The sequence below is a fragment of the Pseudophryne corroboree genome, chromosome 3 (assembly GCF_028390025.1).
Source record: "Pseudophryne corroboree isolate aPseCor3 chromosome 3, aPseCor3.hap2, whole genome shotgun sequence".
Classification (NCBI taxonomy): domain Eukaryota; kingdom Metazoa; phylum Chordata; class Amphibia; order Anura; family Myobatrachidae; genus Pseudophryne; species Pseudophryne corroboree.
The window spans coordinates 348,766,705-348,792,318 of NC_086446.1; the positions used below are offsets into that span (position 1 = coordinate 348,766,705).

At 47.7% G+C, this 25,614-nt stretch overlaps 1 long non-coding RNA gene across 1 annotated transcript in view; it reads right to left on the reverse strand.

Moving 5' to 3' along the window:
• Window positions 1–2,541: 2,541 nt before the first annotated feature.
• The window catches only part of LOC135055538 (uncharacterized), a 41,079-nt gene continuing 18,006 nt past the window's right edge, over window positions 2,542–25,614 (reverse strand). The window contains exons 2-4 of the long non-coding RNA XR_010243770.1: window positions 24,028–24,166; window positions 9,633–10,026; window positions 2,542–4,796 (exon numbers count right to left, since the gene is read on the reverse strand). This is a non-coding gene — a long non-coding RNA (uncharacterized LOC135055538). The remainder of the gene's footprint in view (window positions 4,797–9,632; window positions 10,027–24,027; window positions 24,167–25,614) is intronic.

A 25,614-nucleotide genomic window follows, 5' to 3' on the forward strand; every position in this document is an offset into this window, starting at 1 on the left:
ATTATCTAGCCATTACTGTAATGAGCTCTGTATTATATGGCATTGACTGCAATGCTCTCTAATTTATATGGAGGTCACTGCAATGATCTCTGCATTATTAATTTAGTTAATTTACTTTTGTGGCTAGGTATGAGGGATGAACACTAATAGAAGTATGGAGATACACATGGCACAGGCCACACCCCCTATATAGACCACACCTCCACATCACTAGTCATACTGCCACAACGCTAGTCACATTGCGGCATGCAATAGGCCTTTCCTGATTTTCAGCTCCAGGCCCATGTGGACCTTAATCTGGCACTGCCCACAGGTATCAACTTCTGTTAGCCTATGGTTATACGAAGCTGAAGCGTGAGAGGGATCTGAAATGGAAGAGGTTTTGGAGCAAGGAGTGGCTGTTGAAGAGGGGGACTCTCTCTCACATGTCGCTCCTGTCTGAGATTAGGGAGAACAATACCGAGGACTATCGGAACTACCTGCGAATGGATGATGCTACTTCCCAGGAGTTGCTGGTCCTTGTGACTTCCTACATCGAGAGGCAGGATACCAAGATGCGGAGGACCATCATGTTGAGGAGAGGCTGACTGCTACTCTGGGGTTCCTGGCTACAGGGCGGTCGTTGGACGACATGAAGTTCGGGATCCTCATCTCCCCCCAGGCTTTGGGTCGGATAATCCCTGACACCTGCAAGGTCATTGTGAAGGTGCTGCAGGACCAGTATTTAAAGGTAAATAAAATACACACCACATCTAAACAATAAATGGAAATTGGTACTGTTTTTTCTTGCGCACAAATGGGCAGCTCTAATGAACCAGAGAAAATGGGATCACACCCAGGATCCCCCACACTAATACAGCAAAAAATTCTTAACTCCAGTTCATATGTGCGCCCCAATAAGCAAAATGGTGAATAATAGGGATAGAATGTACTCCCCTGGTTTAGCACTCCTCTTCACAACTCCAATTTTCTTCCAGAGTGATGTTTATAACATGAAAGGGAAGAGAAAATGCAAAAATCCTTGTGTAGTATTGTTTGGATATAAATGCACATTCAAAGGCGGTTAACAAATCATCACACCAGTAGTGATATATAATTTATATCGGGGTCTTCACCCCCTAAATCAAACCACTCACAGTCGTGAGGAAAAGAAGAAGCATAAATAATCATTCATTGATGAAACACCGTCACCATAAATTTCAGGGGATGCCCCCTTCAGCAGAGAACTCACAGGAAAATAATTTAAGTAAAGCGTGATAAACACTTCGTCCTCATAACTCCATCACATAGGGAAATTGAGAAACAGGGGAAATCCCCTTCACCAAAAAACTCACAATCTGAAACTTGTAAAAAATGCAAAGCAGGTGGGTCTTTATTTTCCTCTGAGATTCACAATCAGCTTCCAAGATAAATCCTCAATGTAAAACGAGAGAATATACTGGTTGTGGATAGTATAAAACACTTTATTAAAAATTTTTCTTAAAAACAAGAACTTTAGAGGGCATACCCGGGTTGGAGAGATATCCAGGAATATGATGATGCAAGCATGAAAACGGGGCCCCGTTTCAGCAATCCCAGAATCCTCTCCTTACCAAGTAACGTCCCTCTTAGTGTCACAGGTGCCCCCACCAACGCGTTTCAATCCACGGATCTTTTTCAAGGTGTATCCACACCACATCTGTTTAGTTACTTTTAAACTGCTTATAGAAAAAAAGTATTATTTTTTTTTTTAACCACCTGTGCAAATTTGTGCAATTATTTGCCAACATGGCACATAGAACTTTGGCCCTCATTCCGAGTTGTTCGCTCGTTCTTTTTCATCGCATCGCAGCGATTTTCCGCAAACTGCGCATGCGCACTGTTTGCACTGCGGCTGTGCCAAGTAAATTTGCTAAGAAGTTTGGTATTTTACTCACGGCATTACGAGTTTTTTTCTTCGTTCTGGTGATCGTTGTGTGATTGACAGGAAGTGGGTGTTTCTGGGCGGAAACAGGCCATTTTCTGGGAGTGTGTGAAAAAACGCTACCGTTTCTGGGAAAAACGCGGGAGTGGCTGGAGAAACGGAGGAGTGTCTGGGCGAACGCTGGGTGTGTTTGTGACGTCAAACCAGGAACGAAACTGACTGAACTGATCGCAGTGGCAGAGTAAGTGTCGAGCTACTCAGAAACTGCTTAGAAATTTCTATACGCAATTTTGAGAATCTTTCGTTCGCAATTTTGCTAAGCTAAGATTCACTCCCAGTAGGCGGCGGCTTAGCGTGTGCAATGCTGCTAAAAGCAGCTTGCGAGCGAACAACTCGGAATGAGGGCCTTTATGCAATTAGTTGCCAACATGGCAGATAAAAATGTTAAAAACCAGCATATCACATTTTGTATGTATATATGTATATACAGTCAGGTCCATAAATATTGGGACATCGACACAATTCTCATATTTTGGGCTCAGACTTTCCACTTTAATTTGAGGGTATTTACATCCAAATCAGGTAAACGGTGTAGGAATTACAATGGTTTCTATATGTGCCTCCCACTTTTTAAGGAACAAAAAGTAATGGGACAATCAACTCAAAAGCTATTTCATGGACAGGAGTGGTCTAATCCCTCATTATTTCATCATCCGTTAAGCAGGTAAAAGGTCTGGAGTAGATTCCAGGTGTGACATTTGCATTTGTAATCTGTTGCTGTCGACTCTCAATATGAGATCCAAAGAGCTGCCACTATCAGTGAAGCAAGCCATCATTAAGCTGCAAAATCAAAACAAACCCATCAGAGAGATAGCAAAAACATTAGGTGTGTCTAAATCAACTGTTTGGAACAGTCTTAAAAAGAAAGAACGCACCAGATAGCTCAGCAACAGCAAAAGATCCGGAAGACCACGGAAAACAACTGTGTGATTGTCAGAAGAATTATTTCCCTGGTGAAGAAAAACCCCCTCACAACAGTTGCCCAGATCAAGAGCACTCTCCAGAAGGTAGGTGTATATGTGTCAAAGTCAACAATCAAGAGAAGACTTCACAAGAGTGAATATAGAGGGTTCACCACAAGATGTAAACCATTGGTGAGCCACAAGAAGTCCAGATTAGAGTTTGCCAAACAACATCTAAAAAAGCCTTTACAGTTCTAGAACATCCTATGGACAGATGAGACAAAGATCAACTTGTACCAGAGTGATGGGAAGAGAAGAGTATGGAGAAGGAAAGGAACTGCTCATAATCCAAAATATACCACCTCATCAGTGAAGCATGGTGGTGGTAGTGTCATGGCGTGGGCATGTATGGCTGCCAATGGAACTGGTTCCCTTGTATTTATTGATAATGTGACTGCTGACAAAAGCAGCAGGATGAATTCTGAAGTGTTTTGGGCAATATTATATGCTCATATTCAGACAAATGCTTCAGAACTCATTGGACGGCGCTTCACAGTGCAGATGGACAATGACCCGAAGCATACTGCGAAAGCAACCAAAGAGTTTTTTTAAGGCAAATAAGTGGAATGTTATGCAATGGCCAAGTCCATCACCTGACCTGAATCTTGAGCATGCATTTCACTTGATGAAGATAAAACTGAAGGGAAAATGCCCCAAGAACAAGCAGGAACTGAAGACATTTGCAGTAGAGGCCCGGCAGAGCATCACCAGGGATGAAACCCAGCGTTTGGTGATGTCTATGCGTTCCAGACTTCAGGCTGTAATTGACTGCAAAGGATTTGCTACAAAGTATTAAAAAGTGAAAGTTTGATTTAGGATTGTTTAGTTTGTCCCATTACTTTTGGTCCCTTAAAAAGTGGGAGGCACATATAGAAACACTTGTAATTCCTACACCGTTCACCTGATTTGGATGTAAATACCCTTAAATTAAAGCGGAAAGTCTGCAGTTAAAGCACATCTTGTTTGTTTAATTTCAAATCCATTGTGGTGGTGTATAGAGCCCAAAATATGAGAATTGTGTCAATGTCCCAATATTTATGGACCTGACTGTATGTATGTATTAAAAGGATTAAATAATGGATTATTTTACTTTTCACTCCCAATAAATATGGTGCAGTACTTTCACTCCTAAAATGGCGAGCTATATGGTGTTTTGGGCACAGATTAGATTGGGAGAATACACACATGCTGTAGAGTGCAGAATGAATGGTCCCGTCCCCATTATTATGCACCTACAGCATGCGTGTATCCTACCCCAAAAATCTGGGACCAAAACACCATATAGCCTATACCGCACCATATTTATTGGGAATTACAAGATGCCTACAAATCTTCAAACTGGGGCATGTCCTCCTCTGCCTCCAGCATAGCAGTATATGGCTGAGGAGCAGGTGGGTAGGGGAGTAGGCTGTGGTTGGGTTGGCGGAATGAGATGGGGTTGGGTGGGTGGAATAGCATGGGATTGGGTGGGAGGAAGAGAGAGAGGACGGCGGTCGAATAGTACGACATCATCATGTAGTTTCGATTTTCGGGCTTTGTTCAGCATTTTGAGACAAAGCCTCTCAATCTGCTCCGCTTGACCCGGGGGTAGTTTGCGCATTGAACAGGCCATAAAATCCCCAAAATTGGAGTAGTGGTCGGGGAGGCGGGCAAGTCTTGCCTTTATCTCCTCAAATATTATGTCTTCGCCCTCCTGGGTGGTGTTATATTTGGGGGGGGGGGGCTCTCTAACGGGGGTGCGGCAGAGGAGCTGGTTCTGCAGAGGTATCCCGGGTAGCGGGTGTTTCAGGGGTAGGAAGTTGGGGCTGTGATTTCTCCGTATCAAGGTTGAGACTCAGGTCTGGGGTGGGGGGTATCTCCACACTTGTATTCTGTAGTAGATTAAAAAAAAACAAAAAAAAAAACACTGTTTAAATACATGTTTTATTATTTTTTATTTCTATTTTTTTATAGCTTCCTGCAAGTACAACTGAATGCAAAGCCGTGGAAGAGGAGTTTGCCACAACCTGGCATTTCCCGAACTGTGGTGGAGCGATAGATGGCAAGCACGTCCGCATCAACCCTCCTGCAAACAGCGACTCCCTTTAAGTTAATTATAAAGGGTATTTCAGCATCATGCTGATGGCAGTGGTGAATGCCAACTATGAATTCATATTTATTGACGTTGGCAAAAACGGTCATGCATCAGAAGGTGGCTCTCTGAAGAATACCACCTTCTACGAGCGGCTCACCACAAAGACCCTGAGCTTGCCATCTAGGGAGCAAACCCAGCATGGCCTCAATTTTGTTTTCGTGGCTGATGAGGCATTCGCACTCCATGAGAACATTATGAAGCCGTACCCCCAAAGGCAGCTGACAAGGGAGAAGTGCATCTGCAATTTTAGGCTATCCCGGGCACACCGAATTGTAGAGAACACTCTTGGGATCCTGTCTAACCGCTTCCACATATTCCTTATGGCTTTCAATTTGCAGGTGGAGAAGATTGATTGGGTGGTGACTGCGTGCTGTATCCTGCATAACTATTTGCGCAGCAAAACCACCCAGCATAGGACACAGCCCAGAGGAGTGCCAGGAGACCCAGACCCTGAACACCCAGAGAAGACTTCACCATTTCCCTCTGTGGAGCCACCTCCACTCCATTCTAGGGCGAATCTACGTGCAAAACAGGTCAGGGATGAGTACCTGGCCTATTTTAACGGGGTGTGTGCAGTTGATTGGCAGGAGGCCCACATTTAATTAGTGTACTGTGTTGGATTGATGGTGGAACTTTGATTAACTTAAAAACGTATTTTCTCAAACGTCCTAGAGGATGCTGGAGACTCCGTAAGGACCATGGGGTATAGACGGGATCCGCAGGAGACATGGGCACACTATAAGACTTTGAATGGGTGTGAACTGGCTCCTCCCTCTATGCCCCTCCTCCAGACCTCAGACTGTGCCCAGGAGTGACTGGACACACACTATGGGAGCTCTACTGAGTTTCTCTGGAAAGACTTTTGTTAGGTTTTTTATTTTCAGGGAGACCTGCTGGCTACAGGCTCCCTGCATCATGGGACTGAGGGGAGAGAAGTCAGACCTAATTCTTCTTAGTTCAAGGGCGCTGCTTCTTAGGCTACTGGACACCATTAGCTCCAGAGGGTTCGATCACTTGGTGCGCCTAGCTGCTTGTTCCCGGAGCCGCGCTGTCACCCCCCTCACAGAAGCCAGAAGAAAGAAGCCGGGTGAGTATATAGAAGAACAGAAGACTTCAGTGACGGCAGAAGACTTCAGTAACGGAGGTACAGCGCAGCGGTCGCGCTGCGCTCCATGCTCCCACACACCAACGTCACTCACAGGGTGCAGGGCGCTGGGGGGGAGCGCCCTGGGCAGCAAGTTACTGATGGTCTCTCCACTGGCACAAGTTCAGTATTCGGTGCCCGGGCACCGTGTACGATACCCCCGCCAGTATATGCATAGCAGCAGTCGCGCTGCGCGCCATTGCTCCCGCACACCAACGGCTTTACAAGGGTGCAGGGCTCTGGGGGGGGTGCCCTGGGTGGCAATATTTTACCTTAAATTAGGCTGGCAAAGTATGTATACAGTGCATAGGCACTGTATAAGGACCCCTGCCAGCATAAAAATATATATTTATAACGGGGATGAAGCACGCCGAGAAGGGGCGGGGCTTAGCCCTCACAACAGATGTCAGCGCCATTTTCTCAATGTCCCCGCAAAAAAGCAATGTATACAGTACAAACGAGGGGGGGGGGCACAGTTTGTTAGTGCTTTATAGAGGAAATATAGCACTATTTTAGAAATGGTCATCTAATCTTTGTGTTCTGCTCATATATCTGTGTGTTCCCTGTCAGATATACCCACTATAGCATTTTAGTCCACATATGTCGACACAACCGACTGTGGGGATCACTGTCGGCATTGCCGGTGCCTGTGGGTACTTGAAAAGGTAGATGCAGTATCAGCTGGTCGGTAGTTGTATGCTTATCAAAAGTAAACACTGTATGGGAACCACGGTAGTAGGTGGGTGTCCCTGTCGGCACCAACTGTTATTACTGGTAAATTAACATGTGTAACTACCTTATACCTGTATATATATATTTATACAGACATGGTAGTATATGTGGGGGAGTGTTATTAAAATTATTTATGTATACTTCCCTCGGACCCCTCGGGGTTGCAAGAATGTTATTTTGCCTGGTTACTACTCCCTGCTTTCGACGAATACTAGGTTTTCTGTCAACCTTAACGTTTCCTGGTAGATCCACACCTGGGGCATTCAGTACATGGTCATACACATTCAGAACACATTAATGTCATCAGGGCTGCCACCAGAAATTGTGGGGCCTGGGACTGATAAAATAGGAAGCCTCCCGCCCCGAAAAAAAAGTAAAATAAAAATAAACATATATTCCAAAAAATAAAAAATAATATTTCTATTCCAGTGCCAGATATGCCCCCAGCACCAGATACAGAAATGCCCCCAGTGCCAGATACAGAAATGCCCCCACTGTGCCTGCCAGATATGCCCCCAGTGCCAGATACAGAAATGCCCCCAGTGCCAGATACATATATGCCCCCAGTGCCAGATATGCCCACAGTGCCAGATACAGAAATACCCCACAGTGCCAAATACAGAAATGCCCCCAGTGCCAGATATGCCCACAGTGCCAGATACAGAAATACCCCCACTTTGCCTGCCAGATATGCCCCCAGTGCCAGATACAGAAATGCCCCCACTGTGCCTGCCAGATATGCCCCCAATGCCAGATATGCCCCCAGTGCCAGATATGTCCCACTCCCCAGTGCCAGATATGCCCCCAGACCCCAGTGCCAGGTACACATGTCCTCAAAACTCCGGGCCCCCTTTTCATAAAACACACAGTCACAGACATACATACTTACCTGTGTAAAGGAATACTTACCTACAAATCCATCCTATCTGCTCTCTCTGTCTCTCCCACGCTATCTGCTGCTGCCGGCCGCCTCCTGTCCCTAGCTCCGAGGCTCCTCTTCACCCGACGCGGCGTGACGTCATGACGTCACGCTGCGTCGCATTTGAATAAAATAAACTTTATTTAGCCGAACAGCAAGCTGCAGCTTGCTGTGATCGGCGGCAGGACGCGAAGGGGCAAAAGCCGCGCTGCGGTCAGTGTCACCGGCGGCGGTCGCAGCCGGGTATAGCCGCTGTGTGTGCAGCCCGGGCCCTCCACGCTGTCAGAGTGGCCGGGCCCGGGACAACTGTACACAGGGCACCCCCTTGATGGCGGCCCTGAATGTCACTAGGGACCCGTAGGTTCCGGACAATCCGCTTATATGTATGTTCTATATATATAGATGTAAACGACGGAGAAATGGATTCCTCTGCAGACGTGATCTCCATCCGGGAGAAATACAGTCGTCATCGAGAAGTTCTCACTGAAGTGACAAGTCTTTGAGGAGTGCCTCAAGTGGACATGTTGGCGTCTCGCCTCAATGAGAGATATCAGGGATATTGTTCCAGGTCAGGGGACACTCAAGCTATGGCAGTGGATGTTCTCGGGACACCATGGGTGATTTCAGTCGGTCTATGTGTCCCCTCCGTTTTCACTCTTCGGAAGGTGATAAACGTAAGAATAACAAAAGTTCAGGCGATCCTCATTGTTCCGCTCTAACCAAGGAGGGCTTGGTATCCAGTTCTTCAAGATTTACTCATAGAAGATCCATGGCCTCTTCCTCTACGTGAGGAACTGTTACAGCAAGATCTGGGCGTGTATCAAGATTTACCGCGGCTGCGTTTGACGGCATGGCGGTTGAACGCCATATCATAGCCAGAAAGGGTATTCCCAGTGAAGTCATGTCCACACTTCTTCAGGCTAGAAAAGAAGTAATGGCAAAGCCTTACCACCGTGTTTGGAGACAATATGTGTCTTGGTGTGAATCCAAAAAGGCTACTACGGAAGACTTTCAGCTGAGTCGTTCTTCTCCATTCTTTGCAAGCAGGTGTGGGTGCAGGCCTAAAGTTAGGCTCCATTTAAGTGCGTTTTTGGCCTTATAAATTTTCTTTCAAGAAAGAATTGGCAACCTTTCCAGAAGTTCGGACCTTCGTGAAAGGAGTACTGCACATCCAACCTCCATTTGTGCCCCCGTTGGCACCGTGGGACCTTGACGTGGTGTTGCGTTTTCTTGTCTCACACTGCTAGGAACCTTTGTCCGTAGAGGATGCTGGGCGCCCATTCCAGTGCGTACTGTGTCTGCAGTTATTGGTTATGGTTACACTCTTGTGGTGTTTCTTTTCTGTCAGGCTATTGCTGACGTTTCATGCCATGGCATGCGGTGTCTTCTTATTGGTTGTGTTGACACACAGGTTGTGTTACATATTCTCTCAGCATGTGGCTGTATATATTTTCATACCGTTGGCTGGTATTCTATTGAATGCCACGTTTTGCGGTATGTTCGTGGTGTGAGCTGGTATGACACTCACCGTGTTTAAACAATAAATTCTTTCCTCGAAATGTCCGTCTCCCTGGGCACAGTTTCTAACTGAGGTCTGGAGGAGGGGCATAGAGGGAGGGGCCAGTTCACACCCATTCAAAGTCTTATAGTGTGCCCATGTCTCCTGCGGATCCCGGCTATACCCCATGGTCCTTACAGAGTCCCCTGCATCCTCTACGGACTAAGAGAAAAGGATTTACCAGTAGGTATTAAAATCCTATTTAAAAAAATATACTTACAGATGGTGACAGAGATGGCTCACCGTCTTCAGGCTCTGGTGTAGCAGTCCGAGGGAGGGAGGTGAAACCTGTCCGGGCATGCTCCTAGTCCAGGACAAACTCCAGCATGCTGTAGTACCAGAGCGAGGTTTTGTAAATCTGGGCAGAACCTGCTCCAGACTTTTTCGACTGCTCAATTTTTTTGTGTTCTTTAAGGAACGCCGTGCAAAGGTTCTGGATCTTTTTCTTGACCCATTCTTTGTCCGCAGTGGACACAAAGGGCCTGCAATACTCCACTAATTCCTCCAATGCCGCATTCCGGAGCACTTCATCAGAATAGCCCAGAGACATTCATGTCCACGGTACATCTATAGTAGGCCAGTGATTAAGTCTATGTCACTATCTAGAGACATATCTGTAATGATAAAAAAGTTTTGCACATATTTAGTGTTTTACAAATGGTTTTACTTAAGGTATATAGTTAAATGTTTATATGGTTACATGTTTTTTTGTTTACATGATGTTTAATTTGTACAATATATATTTTTTTTTTATTAAAAAATTTTCATAGTAATACTTTCCTCATTACACAAATATCAATGGAACAGCATTGGGGTACAGTGGAGGGGAAAACACATGGCCATAAGGGGGTTTAAATGATTTGGGGCCCCTGAAACACTAGGTACAGCATGGGGGTACAGTGGTGGTGAAAACACATGGCCATTAAGGGGTTAAAATTACTTTGGGGCCCCTGAAACACAAGGTACAGCATGGGGGTACAGTGGCAGGGAAAACTCATGGCTTTGGGGGTAAAAATTACTTTGGCCACACAGAAACACATGGTGCAGCATGGGGGTACAGTGGCGGTGAAAACACAGGCCAATAGGGAGTTGAAATGTCTTTGGGGCCCCTGAAACACATGGTACAGTGGCAGGGAAAACACATGGCTTTAGGAGGTAAAAATGGCTTTGGGCACACAGAAAAGCATGGTGCCGCATGGGGGGTATAGTGGCGGTGAAAACACATGGCCATTAGGGAGTTGAAATTACTTTGGGGACTCTGAAACACATGGTGCAGCATTGGGGTACAGTGGCAGGGAGAAACACATGGCCATTAGGGGGTTTACATGACTTTGGGGCCCCTGAAACACAAGGTACAGCATGGGGGTACAGTGGCGGGGAAAACACATGGCCATTAGGGGATTGAAATTACTTTGGGGACCCTGAAACAGAAGGTACAGCATGGGGGTATAGTGGCAGGGAAAATTCTTGGCTTTAGGGGGTAAAAATTCTTTTGGCCACACAAAAACACATGGTGCAGCATGGGGGTACAGTGGCAGTGAAAACACATGGCCATTAGGGATTGAAATGTCTTTGGGACTCCTGAAACACATGGTGCAGCATTGGGGTACACTGGGCCGGATTAACAATGGGGCTAATGGAGCTGCAGCTCCAGGCCCACACTCCAAAATAGGCCCACTGCACTTGCAGATCTCTTTGCCTCAGTAGACAGGATAAAGAAATTCCTTCTACTACAGCGCTATAGCCCCCCTCCGCCTTTACACCCGAGACAACCTCTACTCTCCCCCCTCTCTGCTGCGGTGCCTTGTGAGTCAAATGCTGCCGCTGGCATAGATATTTTGGCAATGATGGCGGCGCAGTGGAAGGTTTTCCCAGCCCTCCCTGCGCCGCATGTGCACGCTGTGGCTTGGCGCCTCCTCTTCCCTGCATGATGTCACGGCATAAGCAGGTTCAGGCGAGGGGGGGTAACCAAAGGCGCTTGGCGGGCTAGCAGCTAGAGTTGACCCTGGAAGAGGTCAAACAGGAGCTGTGCTGCTTACCAGATGATGACCAGCAGAAGGGCAAGAAGCTGGGGGATGGCAGAGGGTCGGAAGGCACACCACGGGATGATATGAAAGGAGGTGGGGGCTTACCAGCAGCAGCTGAAGGACCTGGTGACAAAGCAGGAGGCTCTGTTCAGGTACTGGCTCACAGAGTTCCATCGGACAGCAGGAGTAGTCTGGGGATGGGAGCAGCACCTCCACCACAGGAGCATCCTTAATTGGCTTAATGGTAAGTACCTGGCTCCCCATGCAGAGCTGACTTTGTCAATAGTGCTGCTCTAGTGATTTGTGTTTTATGTCCTCAGGATAGTATGCACTTCGATGGAAACAAGCAGCAGTATGCTGTTCTGAGAGGATCCTGGCTGTCAAAATACCAACGCCGGAATCCCAACACGGATCAGAATGAGAGTGTCAGCATCCTAAATGCCGACGCCAGCATCCCAACAGCTGGGATCCCAATTGACGGACTGCCGGGCCGCCGGAGGGGTAAACTGCGTGGGAGGGGGGAGGGGGATTTTAGGTTCAGGCTGCTGGGGGAGGGTTAGGGTTAGGCTGCGGGAAGGTGGGGGTTAGGTTAAGGCAACAGGGAGAGAGGGTCAGTGTTAGGCACCCCTGGGAGGATTATTTCTAGGGGGAGTGTTAGGGTTAGGCTGCGGGAAGGTGGAGGTTAGGTTTAGGCAGCAGGGAGTGGGGGTCAGTGTTAGGCAACCCTGGGAGGATTATTTCTAGGGGGAGTGTTAGGGTTAGGCTGCAGGAAGGTGGGGGTTAGGTTTAGGCAGCAGAGAGAGGGGGGTCAGGGTTAGGCACCCCTAGGAGGATTATTTCTAGGGGGAGTGTTAGGGTTAGGCTGCAGGAAGGTGGGGGTTAGGTTTAGGCAGCAGAGAGAGGGGGTCAGGGTTAGGCACCCCTGGGAGGATTATTGCTAGGGGGAGGGTTAGGTTTAGGCTCCGGCAAGGGAGCATTAGAAGGTTGTTTACGCCCCCTCCGTCGGCTGTGCATGAAGCTCAATCTGATGATATCGTCAGATGCTGCATGTTCGCGGCACGATGTTACTGTGAGATACTGCTAATGATATTGTATAGTGACACTGCATACTGTCGGCAGACCGGGAGAGGAAACACCATGCGATGTCTCTCCTGGAGCGAATCGGCCAGTGTGTATGCACCTCAACAACTGGGATGCCGTGGATGGTTTTTTGACCGCTGGTATCCCATCCTCCGGCATTTCAGCCCCAATATGTCCTGACTTACCACTAAAATAACCAATAAAATAAAAAAATATTTTTTATTTCTAGAAAGTTACTTCACAAAGGGACTGGCACCATCAATATGTGCTCTACACCAGAAAATTTCTAGTTTTTCTATTTGCAATGAACACTTTGTGCATCTATTTGTTTATTATTTATTGTATTCTGTTAGCCACTGCCAAGCAGCACAGAGTACTGTACATGCTGCACTGTTCTTACAATATTTACACAAATGATTAATCCTACTACCCTAGGGGGGGTACACACGGGGAGATCCGTGCTTAAATTCTAAGCAATCTAACTAGATTGCTTAGAAATTAAGCACGGATCTCTCTGTATGTATGCGCATAGCGATAGCACTGCGCAGGCCCATGCGTCGCTATTGCTGACTCTAGATTTGGCATGCATACATGCCAAATCTAGCACATCGCTCATTTCACCGCTGGGTGAAGTGAGCATCCCCCCGTCTCTCCCCCTCACTCAGCACACATTGCGCTATGTGCTGAGCGGGGGAGAGATGTGTGATGAGCAGTCTGTGCTGGATCGCTCATCACATATCTCCCCGTGTGTGTACGGTTCTTAAGGCTGGGTACACATTAGACAATATGTCATCTGATATCAGAGCAATATAATGTACTTATCGTCTAATGTGTACGCACTAACGCACGTCCTGTGCTGCATGGCAGATGGGACAACCCGGCATCTGACAGCATACAGCTGAATGCAACCATAAAAGATATAGCGTGTGATTGCACACTATATTGTTCAGAGTGTATGGCTGACTAACATCTTGTCCTGTTGGTCGCGCCATCGGGACAGGGTTGTAGTGTGCACCCAGCTAACATTAACACCCCACAAAGTGCCATCTGTAAAGCTGAGCTAAGGCAACTGCAGGGACTCCCAGCTAGGCCAACTTCCATAACCACAAGGACACCACAGTCCAGATGCCCAGCAAGCTTTGCCACGAGGAGGACGCCGCGCCAGACCTGAATCAGAAGATAATGCCACAGCTTTCTTCAGTTTATGATCGGTGAGTAGGGGGCAGATGTATTAATCCTGGAGAAGTGATAAAGCAGTGATAAGTGGAAGGTGATAACGCACCAGCCAATCAGCTCCTGTCATGTTTCCAACCTGTAATGATTGATTGGTGGGTTATCACCTTTCACTTATCACTGCTTTATCACTTCTCCAGGCAGCCTCCTCCGTGTGGGCCTCCTCCTCTCTGCTAGCAGTGCTGACAGTCTGAGCAGTAGAGTGCTCATGGAATCAAGGGGTTTGCGTGGAGCGCACAGTATGTGTATCTTGTTCAAGGGGGCTGCTGGTATCAGGAGAGTTGTCCAGACTCTAGGGCTAGTGTTATCGTACAGGTTTTGGATACCTGCGCTCACCCTCTATTTGGTGTTTGTATGTGAGAAATGATGTATCTCTATGATCTGTAAATACCTTTATAAGTCACAATGCTTAGTATAACAGATGGTACAATAATTCATATATAATAGATGATATTGTGATTACACATAAATGCCCTTATAGTAACATGCATATTGTGTGAACATCCGATGTATAGGGAAATTAAACACAAGATGAAATAAAATATGGTATTGCCGCTTGATGAATATCCTTAAAAAAAAAAAAAAAGTCTTGTGAGAAAAGGAGTATCTTTGTTCCAGATATATAGGAGTCAGTCTTTATCTGAAGGGATTTCCTTTCCCCTCAGTGTGAGTCTAAACAGTGTGCCCAGAGGCGGTTCTTTTGTCAATAATTGATCGTAGGTGGAGGTCGTGTTCTGGGAGGCCGGCGTCCCAGCCTGCCAGGTGCAACTTACCCTCACGATGTGATGTTTAGTTCTCTTTGTTCACTCTGTGGTAAGTGATGATGTGGCCACTTGCGCTGTTTCCGCTGTATCCGTCCCCGGTGGTGTTCCTCAGCAGACAGGGCTGGAAGCCTTCCTGGCTCTGCTGCTAGGCTGCCGGGTCCCGCCGAAAGCCGCACTGAACAACCGGAAGTTGCGTTGCCGCAACGCTCAGCTTCTTCCTATGTCCTGTGCGGTCTCAATGGCCGCTCCACTCGCTGGCCGGCGAGGAGTCTTGTGGATGTAGTTTGCGGTGATGTGCTGGCAAGTTTGAGGTGTCTGCATGGATCTGTTTCCAACCGGTTTCGGCCGCAACTGGCCGTCTTTTTAGATCACTTTTTGCAGCCTTGTGTTGAAACGAGAAATACCTGTCTTAAAGATAAGCCACTACACTACTTAACAATCTACTATCTATTAAATGTGTTCCTTCAGGCAACCTTAATGTAAAAAGATGGACACACTTTGATAAAGCGACCCCCTAGCTGAGATGATGGGTTGAGCTGGAGGGGTATGGCTATTTTTGTATATTGTCGGGAGAGAATACAGAATAGGTGTTATTGGAACTGAGGTAGTCAGCGCCTCAAATGCCGGTGGTGAAAGTCTACTGTCAGCAAGGGCAACCTTTAGGATGGTATCCAATACTTCCTTGAACTGTTGAATAGGGTCAATAAACGGACACGTATCGTCAGTGTCAATTTTTACTGCATACATTATGCTAACTTATTTATTGCAATTGTGTAACTAGACATGCCAGCGATAAATAGTATGTCACTGTATAGCATGTTTTTGATACTATGTATGTGTTTTGCACTGGTTTGAGCGGTTTGATTTTTATGTAAATCATCTCAGGTGTGGATTCTCTGTGACGCTGCGGGCCGGCGACCTGTGATGACGTCATCTTTACTGAGCGGGCACAGATGGTCTGGTGGGGGTATATAGGTAAGCTGTATGTGGTATGTCTTTGTCCTGATGAAAATGTTTTAATATAAACATTGAAACGTTGATGCACACAAGACTGGATTGAGTCGTTTTTTTGCATGGAGCCGTGAGTGCCGCCAACAGCCTTTGTATGTATTTGGGAATTGCACAAGTTACCCAGTGCCGTAACTAGACATTTTAGCGCTGTGTGCAAGAAACAGCATTGGCGCCCTTCCCCCCACCCATATACAAATCAAGGCCAGTGCGTGCCATAGGCTCACGCCAAAAATATAGGGGCGTGGCTTCACGGGAAAGGGCATGGCCACAAACCTCCCTTTTACACATTACGGCAGGCAGAGTCCCCCTTTTTAAACATTACGGCAGGCAGAGTCTCCCTTTTTACACATTACGGTAGGCAGAGTCCCCCTTTTTACACATTACGGCAGGCAGAGTCCCCCTTTTACACATTACGGCAGGCAGAGTTCCCCTTTTTACACATTAGGCAGGCAGTGTCCCCTTTTTTACACATTAGGCAGGCATAGTCCCCCTTTTTTAAACAGGCAGCAGAGTCCCCCTTTTTTATACATTATGGCAGGCAGTCCCCTTTTTCGCACAGTATGACAGGCAGTTCCCCTTTTTTACACAATATGGCAGGCAGTCCCCTTTTTTTACACAGTATGACAGACAGTCCCCCTTTTTTACACATTAAGACAGGCGGGGGGGAGGGGGGGAGAGGGACTCACCTGTGACGAGCCGGCATGGTAGAGATGCGCCTTCCCTCTCCTCTTCCTGCCCTATTCTGCGCTCTTCGCAGGGCATTGTGGATTGTCTGGGGGCGGGCTGGAAGAGACGTCATCTCTCCCAGCACAAGGGAAGGGAGGGAACTGTGGGGAAGCTGCAGCGCCAGCGTTGCCCGGCTACCTATGTGAGAGGTGATGGCGGGCGGGGGACGTGGGCGGCGGATCGGGCAGGTGTTTCTAGGGGTCCTGCGCCTCCAGCGCATCTGTGCTGTGCGCCAGGCACCACTAGCGCACACGGAGTTATGGCTGTGAAGTTTCATATGGAGGGCACCGCCCATTACAGTGATGTTTGCTTAATATCGAAAGGAGTGCCACTGACTGTTTATGTATGTGTGTGTATATATATATATATAATAAGATTTTACTTACCGATAAATCTATTTCTCGTAGTCCGTAGTGGATGCTGGGGACTCCGTAAGGACCATGGGGGATATAGCGGCTCCGCAGGAGACAGGGCACAATAATAAAAGCTTTAGGATCAGGTGGTGTGCACTGGCTCCTCCCCCTATGACCCTCCTCCAAGCCTCAGTTAGGATACTGTGCCCGGACGAGCGTGCATAATAAGGAAGGATATTGAATCCCGGGTAAGACTCATACCAGCCACACCAATTACACCGTACAACCTGTGATCTGAACCCAGTTAACAGTATGATAACAACGAAGGAGCCTCTGACAAGATGGCTCACAACAAGAATAACCCGATTTTTGTAACAATAACTATGTACAAGTATTGCAGACAATCCGCACTTGGGATGGGCGCCCAGCATCCACTACGGACTACGAGAAATAGATTTATCGGTAAGTAAAATCTTATTTTCTCTAACGTCCTAGTGGATGCTGGGGACTCCGTAAGGACCATGGGGATTATACCAAAGCTCCCAAACGGGCGGGAGAGTGCGGATGACCCTGCAGCACCGAATGAGAGACTCCATGTCCTCCTCAGCCAGGGTATCAAATTTGTAGAATTTAGCAAACTTGTTTGCCCCTGACCAAGTAACTGCTCGGCAAAGTTGTAAAGCCGAGACCCCTCGGGCAGTCGCCCAAGATGAGCCCCCTTCCTTTTGGAATGGGCTTTTACAGATTTTGGCTGTGGCAGGCCTGCCACAGAATGTGTAAACTGAATTGTATTACAAATCCAGCGAGCAATCGTCTGCTTAGAAGCAGGAGCACCCATCTTGTTGGGTGCATACAGGCTAAACAGCGAGTCAGATTTTCTGACTCCAGCCGTCCTGGAAACATATTTTTCAGGGCCCTGACAACGTCAAGTAACTTGGAGTCCTCCAAGTCCCTAGTACCCGCAGGTACCACAATAGGTTGGTTCATGTGAAAAACAGAAAACACCTTAAGGAGAAATTGAGGACGAGTCCTCAATTCTGCCCTGTCAGAATGAAAAATTAAGTAAGGGCTTTATATATGATAAAGCCGCCAATTCTGACACACGCCTGGCTGAAGCCAGGGCTAATAGCATCGTCACCTTCCATGTGAGATATTTTAAGTCCACAGTGGTGAGTGGTTCAAACCAATGTGACTTTAGGAAACTCAAAACAACATTGAGATCCCAAGGTGCCACTGGGGCACAAAATGAGGCTGTATATGCAGTACCCCTTTTACAAACATCTGAACGTCAGGCACTAAAGCCAGTTCTTTCTGGAAGAAATTCGACAGGGCCGAAATTTGAACCTTAATGGACCCTAATTTTAGGCCCATAGACAGTCCTGTTTTCAGGAAATGTAGGAAACGACCCAGTTGGAATTCCTCTGTAGGGGCCTTCTTGGCCTCACACCACGCAACATATCTTCACCAAATGCGGTGAAAATGTTTTGCGGTTACATCCTTCCTGTCTTTGACCAGGGTAGGGATGACTTCATCTGGAATGCCCTTTCAGGATCCGGCGTTCAACCGCCATGCCGTCAAACGCGGCCGCGGTAAGTCTTGGAACAGACAAGGCCCCTGCTGGAGCAGGTCCTTTCTTAAAGGTAGAGGCCACGGGTCTTCCGTGAACATCTCTTGAAGTTTCGGGTACCAAGTCCTTCTTGGCCAATCCGGAACCACGAGTATCGTTCTTACTCATCTCCCTCTTATGATTCTCAGTACTTTTGGTATGAGAGGCATAGGAGGGAACACATACTCTGACTGGTACACCCACAGTGTTACCAGAGCGTCCACCGCTATTGCCTGAGGGTCCCTTGACCTGGCGCAATATCTGTCTAGTTTTTTGTTCAGGCGGGACGCCATCATGTCCACCTTTGGTTTTTCCCAACGGTTTACAATCATGTGGAAGACTTCCCGATGAAGTCCCCACTCTCCCGGGTAGAGGTCATGCCTGCTGAGGAAGTCTGCTTCCCAGTTTTCCACTCCCGGAATGAACACTGCTGAGAGTGTTATCACATGATTTTTCGCCCAGCGAAGAATCCTTGTAGTTTCTGCCATTTCCCTCCTGCTTCTTGTGCCGCCCTGTTTACGTGGGCGACTGCCGTGATGTTGTCCCACTGGATCAATACCGGCTGACCTTGAAGCAGAGGTCTTGCTAAGCTTAGAGCATTGTAAATTGCCCTTAGCTCCAGTATATTTATGTGGAGAGAAGTCTCCAGACTTGATCACACTCTCTGGAAATTTTTTCCTTGTGTGACTGCTCCCCAGCCACTCAGGCTGGCATCCGTGGTCACCAGGACCCAGTCCTGAATGCCGAATCTGCGGCCCTTTCATAGATGAGCACTCTGCAGCCACCGCAGAAGAAACACCCTTGTCCTTGGAGACAGGGTTATCCGCTGATGCATCTGAAGATGCGATCCGGACCATTTTTCCAGCAGATCCCATGGAAAGGTTCTTGCGTGAAATCTACCGAATGGGATCGCTTTGTAAGAAACCACCATTTTTCACAGGATCCTTGTGCAATGATGCACTGATACTTTTCCTGGTTTTAGGAGGTTCCTGACTAGCTCGGATAACTCCCTGGCTTTCTTCTCCGGGAGAAAACATCCTTTTCTGGACTGTGTCCAGAATCATCCCTAGGAACAGTAGACGTGTCGTCGGAAAAAACTGCGATTTTGGAATATTTAGAATCCACTCGTGCTGTCGTAGAACTACTTAAGATAGTGCTACTCCGACCTCCAACTGTTCTCTGGACCTTGCCTTTATCAGGAAAGCGTCCATATTTCTTTTAAGAAGAATCATCATTTCGGCCATTACCTTGGTAAAGACCCGGGGTGCCGTGGACAATCCAAACGGCAGCGTCTGAACTGATAGTGACAGTTCTGTACCACGAACCTGAGGTACCCTTGGTGAGAAGGCAAATTTGGACATGTAGGTAAGCGTCCCTGATATCCAGTGACACCATATCGTCCCCTTCTTCCTGGTTCGCTATCACTACTCTGAGTGACTCCATCTTGATTTGAACGCTTGTATGTAAGTGTTCAAATATTTCAGATCTCACCGAGCCGTCTGGCTTCAGTACCACAATATAGTGTGGAATAATACCCCTTCCCTTGTTGTAGAAGGGGTACTTTGATTATCACCTGCTGGGAATACAGCCTGTGAATTGTTCCCAATACTGCCTCCCTGTCGGAGGGAGACGTTGGTAAAGCAGACTTCAGGAACTTGTGAGGGGGAGACGTCTCGAATTTCCAATGTACACCTGGGATACTACGTGTAGGATCCAGGAGTCCACTTGTGAGTGAGCCCCCTGCGTGCTGAAACTCTTGAGATGACCCCCTACCGCACCTGAGTCCGCTTGTACTGCCCCAGCGTCATGCTGCGGACTTGGCAGAAGCTGTGGAGGGCTTCTGTTCCTGGGAATGGGCTGCCTGCTGCAGTCTTCTTCCCTTTCCTCTACCCCTGGGCAGATATGACTGGCCCTTTTGCCCGCCTGCCCTTATGGGGACGAAAGGACTGAGACTGAAAAGACTGTGTCCTTTTCTGCTGAGATGTGACTTGGGGTAACAAAAGGTGGATTTTTCAGCTGTTGCCATGGCCACCAGGTCCGATGGACCGCCCCTTTATACGGCAATACTTCCATGTGCCGTCTGGAATCTGCATCACCTGACCACTGTCGTGTCTTCGTCTGGCAGATATGGACATCACATTTACTCTTGATGCCAGAATGCAAATATCCCTCTGCGCATCTCGCATATATAGAAATGCATCTATAGTCAATAAAATCTTGTCCCTGTCAAGGGTATCAATATTTTCAGTCAGGAAATCCGACCAATCCCCCTCAGCGCTGCACATCCAGGCTGAGGCGATTGCTGGTCGTAGTATAACACCAGTATGTGTGTATATACTTTTAGGATATTTTTCAGCTTCCTATCAGCTGGCTCCTTGAGGGCTGCCGTATCTGGAGACGGTAACGCCCCTTATCCACCCTAAGGTGTGTTTCCCAACTCGCCCTAACTTCTGGCGGGAAAAGGTATACCGCCAATAATTTTCTATCGGAGGAAATCCACGTATCATCACACACTTCATTTAATTTATCTGATTCAGGAAAAACTACAAGTAGTTTATTCACACCCTACATAATACCCTTATTTGTGGTACTTGTAGTATCAGAAATATGTAACACCTCCTTCATTGCCCTTAACATGAAACGTGTGGCCCTAAAGGAAAATACGTTTGTTTATTCACCGTCGACACTGGAGTCAGTGTCCTTGTCTGTTTCCTAAATAAGCCATCCATTCCAGTGTCGACTCCCTAGAGAGTGACATCACCAATACAGGCAATTTGCTCCGCCTCCTCACCAACATCGTCCTCCTACATGTCGACACACACGTACCGACACACAGCACACACACAGGGAATGCTCTGATAGAGGACAGGACCCCACTAGCCCTTTGGGGAGACAGAGGGAGAGTTTGCCAGCACACACCAAAAACGCTATAATTATACAGGGACAACCCCTTATACAAGTGTTTTCCCTTATAGCATTTTTATATATGTAATCATATCGCCAAATAAGTGCCCCCCCCTCTCTGTTTTAACCCTGTTTCTGTAGTGCAGTGCAGGGGAGAGCCTGGGAGCCTTCCTCACAGCAGAGCTGAGCAGGAAAATGGCGCCGTGTGCTGAGGAGAATAGGCCCCGCCCCCTTTTCGGCGGGCTCTTCTCCCGGAGTTTGTGAGATCTGGCAGGGGTTAAATACATCCATATAGCCTCAAGGGCTATATGTGATGTATTTTAGCCATAAAAAGGTATTATACATTGCTGCCCAGGGCGCCCCCCCCCAGCGCCCTGCACCCTCAGTGACAGTTGGTGACTGTTGGTGAAGTGTGCTGACAACAATGGCGCACAGCTGCAGTGCTGTGCGCTACCTTATGAAGACTGAAAGTCTTCTGCCGCCTGTTTCTGGATCTCTGGACCTCTTCAACTTCGGCATCTGCAAGGGGGGTCGGCGGCACGGCTCCGGGACGAACCCCAGGGTGAGACCTGTGTTCCGACTCCCTCTGGAGCTAATGGTGTCCAGTAGCCTAAGAAGCAAATCCATCCTGCACGCAGGTGAGTTTACTTCTCTCCCCTAAGTCCCTCGTAGCAGTGAGCCTGTTGCCAGCAGGTCTCACTGAAAGAAAAAAACCTAACTTAAACTTTTATTCTAAGCAGCTCAGGAGAGCCACCTAGATTGCACCCTTCTCGGCCGGGCACAAAAATCTAACTGAGGCTTGGAGGAGGGTCATAGGGGGAGGAGCCAGTGCACACCACCTGATCCTAAAGCTTTTATTATTGTGCCCTGTCTCCTGCGGAGCCGCTATATCCCCCATGGTCCTTACGGAGTCCCCAGCATCCACTAGGACGTTAGAGAAATATATATATATATATACACAAACAACCACAGCACTCTCCCCCCCAGAAGCGGGGTGCAATGATGTCTGCACTCACCACTCATAGGATGGGGTGCATGTAGCCCATGGCCACCTACTTAAACATATACAAACAGAAAATTCAGCACTGTGTGAGGATAAGTGAGCTTGCTATGGTGAGTGCTAAATTTACTGTTTGTATACACATATATACGGTGTACGCAGACTTGCATGGGGCGGATTTCCACTCTGTCTGGGCGGCGACTATCCAAATGCAAACCTCTGCAAATTCACAGAGGCGTGATCAGGTCTCAATTAAGTCCTAGGTCACACCATCTGTGTAGCCCATAAATAAAATATTTGAAGAAAGCACATACTCTCTACTTCAGCAAATGCAACTTATTTAATAAAGTGTTTACATAATCTTGCAGTAAATCATCTGTCATCAAAGTACATAGTAATCTCAGAAGGTATACCGTGTGGTGCAATGTGGCTAGGAGGCTCTAGTGTGTGGTGTAACGTGTATAAGGGACACTATTATGCGGTGTAATGTAAGGGGCACTATGTGGTATAATTTGAATTGGTACTTTGTGTGGCTACACCATTCCCCAGGAGATCATGCCTCTCTTCCGGGGGCACATGCTGTTCCTATTTAAAATATGATGCTGGCACCAAAGCTCTTTCGGGCACAGGGCACCAAAAATGTCTACTTACGGCACTGTATATGTACACAGAGTAAACAATAATTGGTTGTTTGATGGACTCAGCTGGAGGTTTGCACCCCCCAGAGGAAGTCCATATGCTGTATATATAAAGTGGAAAAGATGCCTTCTAGTGCAGGCACCCACAAAATCTATAGAAGGGAATGCCAGTTATTGTGAGACTTTATTATTATTGCTGAACCAGTATGTGTTCTTAATCAGATGTGGGGGTCACATTTGAAGAACATATGTACAAATTTTACTATCTATCTGTGTATGTGTATATATATATATATATATATATATATATATATTCATATCACTGTATTGGGAGTAATGCCCTTTTTTCCCACTGAAAAAACTGCTGTATGTAATAGATATACCACTCTTGGGTGTGTGCTCACGCTGTGATAGATGCGTGCCTTTGTGGCATTCAACCACCCAACAGTGGTATGTCTTTCTCAGGGCCTGTTCTAGACCTTCTGGTGCCCAGGGCGAAAGTTTCCTTTGAGCCCCCCCCCCCCCCAACAGGTAAAACAGAGTTGGTGCACGCCGAAGGCGCACGCCCAAAAATAGGGGTGTGGCTTCATAGGGAAGGGGTGTAGCCACAGATATAGCCCCTGTAGCTGTGCCCCCTGTAGTTGTGCCCCCAGTAGCACCACTTGCAAACACAAAAACAAAACCACACAATACTTACCAGCCCTGCTCCTGCTTCCCGAGCGCTGCTGTGCTGCCCTCCGTCTCTGGCTGCCCGCTCCTCTCTATGAGAGAGACGTCATGACGTTTCTCTCCCATAGCAGCGCCGCACAGACACTAGAGGTCAATTATGACCTCTAGCATCTGACAGTGGCGCTGGCTGCAGCGGGTGCTCACACAGCCCATGGCACATGCTGTAGCCGGGGAGCGGGATGCAGGGTGCAGTTGGACGTGGGTGACTGCGGCCGCAGCACCCCGGGCGCCTGCCCTGCTTGCCCGTGCCTAGAACCGCTCCTGATCTTTCTTATAAAATGGCCCCTGTTGTGACAAAATAGGGTGAAACGGATATATATAAACATGAAAAAATAATCAGGAATAGCCTGTTTTATTTAAATAACCCCCTTGCTCTGCTCTGGGGTAGCTGTTCGAGAGAGTTACTATCAACTACCTTTGTGCCTCCACCCAAACTATTAACTATTGTGTTATACCACCCGGCTTGTTTGGGTAAGCCGTATCTAATGTGTATGCGCCTATGTGTATAGATAATGCATTACACACAATCCAATAATTCATTTACCTGTTTTCTCTCCATTAGGCCTTTCGGGTCCCCTAGCAGAAGAGTCAGGCAGTGGTAAGTATAACAGCTTTATTGTACAACTATAGTTGGGTTATCAGCGTCAATAAATTCTTTAGACCGTTCCAACAAACATTCCCACCTATATAATAATTATTACACAAGTTAATCACTATACTCTCCCCGTCCTATACAATGTATTCGCATGCAGTACAAAAAAAATACCTCTGGTACCATATCGGATCTTTTAAAAATGAGATCGACCCGGGTGTTTTCTCTAACGTCCTAGTGGATGCTGGGAACTCCGAAAGGACCATGGGGAATAGCGGGCTCCGAAGGAGGCTGGGCACTCTAGAAAGATTTAGGACTACCTGGTGTGCACTGGCTCCTCCCACTATGACCCTCCTCCAAGCCTCAGTTAGATTTTGTGCCCGGCCGAGGTTGGATGCACACTAGGGGCTCTCCTGAGCTCTTAGAAGAAAGATAGTCTAGGTTTATTATTTTCAGTGAGACCTGCTGGCAACAGGCTCACTGCAGCGAGGGACTAAGGGGAGAAGAAGCGAACTCGCCTGCTTGCAGCCGGATTGGGCTTCTTAGGCTACTGGACACCATTAGCTCCAGAGGGATCGACCGCAGGCCCAGCCTTGATGTTCGGTCCCGGAGCCGCGCCGCCGTCCCCCTTACAGAGCCAGAAGCAAGAAGATGGTCCGGAAAATCGGCGGCATGAAGACATCAGTCTTCACCAAGGTAGCGCACAGCACTGCAGCTGTGCGCCATTGCTCCTCTCACACTTCACACTCCGGTCACTGAGGGTGCAGGGCGCTGGGGGGGGGGCGCCCTGAGGCAGCAATAAAAACACCTTGGCTGGCAAAAATACCTCAATATATAGCCCCAGGGGCTATATATGAGGTAAATACCCCAGCCAGATTCCATAAAAAGCGGGAGAATAGGCCGCGGAAAAGGGGCGGAGCTATCTCCCTCAGCACACTGGGCGCCATTTTTCCCTCACAGTTCCGCTGGAAGGAAGCTCCCTGGCTCTCCCCTGCAGACTACTCTACAGAAAAGGGTAAAAAAGAGAGAGGGGGGGCATTTAATTTGGCGCAGTATATAGTTTATATTAAAAAGCAGCTATAAGGGACATAACTCAGTTAGTCCCTGCCTTATATAGCGCTCTGGTGTGTGCTGGCATACTCTCACTCTGTCCCCCCAAAGGGCTTTTGTGGGTCCTGTCCTCTATATTGAGCATTCCCTGTGTGTGTGGAGTGTGTCGGTACGGCTGTGTCGACATGTTTGATGAGGATAATGAGGTGGAGGCGGAGCAGATGCCTATAGAAGGGATGTCACCCCCTGGGGGGCAGACACCTGAGTGGATGTGCTTATGGAAGGAAATGAGTGCACGTATAGACTCATTACATAAGAAATTTGACGACATGCCGACTGCGGGACAGCCGAGTTCTCAGCTCGTGCCTGTCCAGGTGTCTCAAAAGTCTTCAGGGGCTCTGAAACGCCCGCTATCTCAGATGGCACAAGTAGATGTCGACACGGATACTGAAACCAGTGTCGACGACGAGGAGTCAAATTTAATGCCCA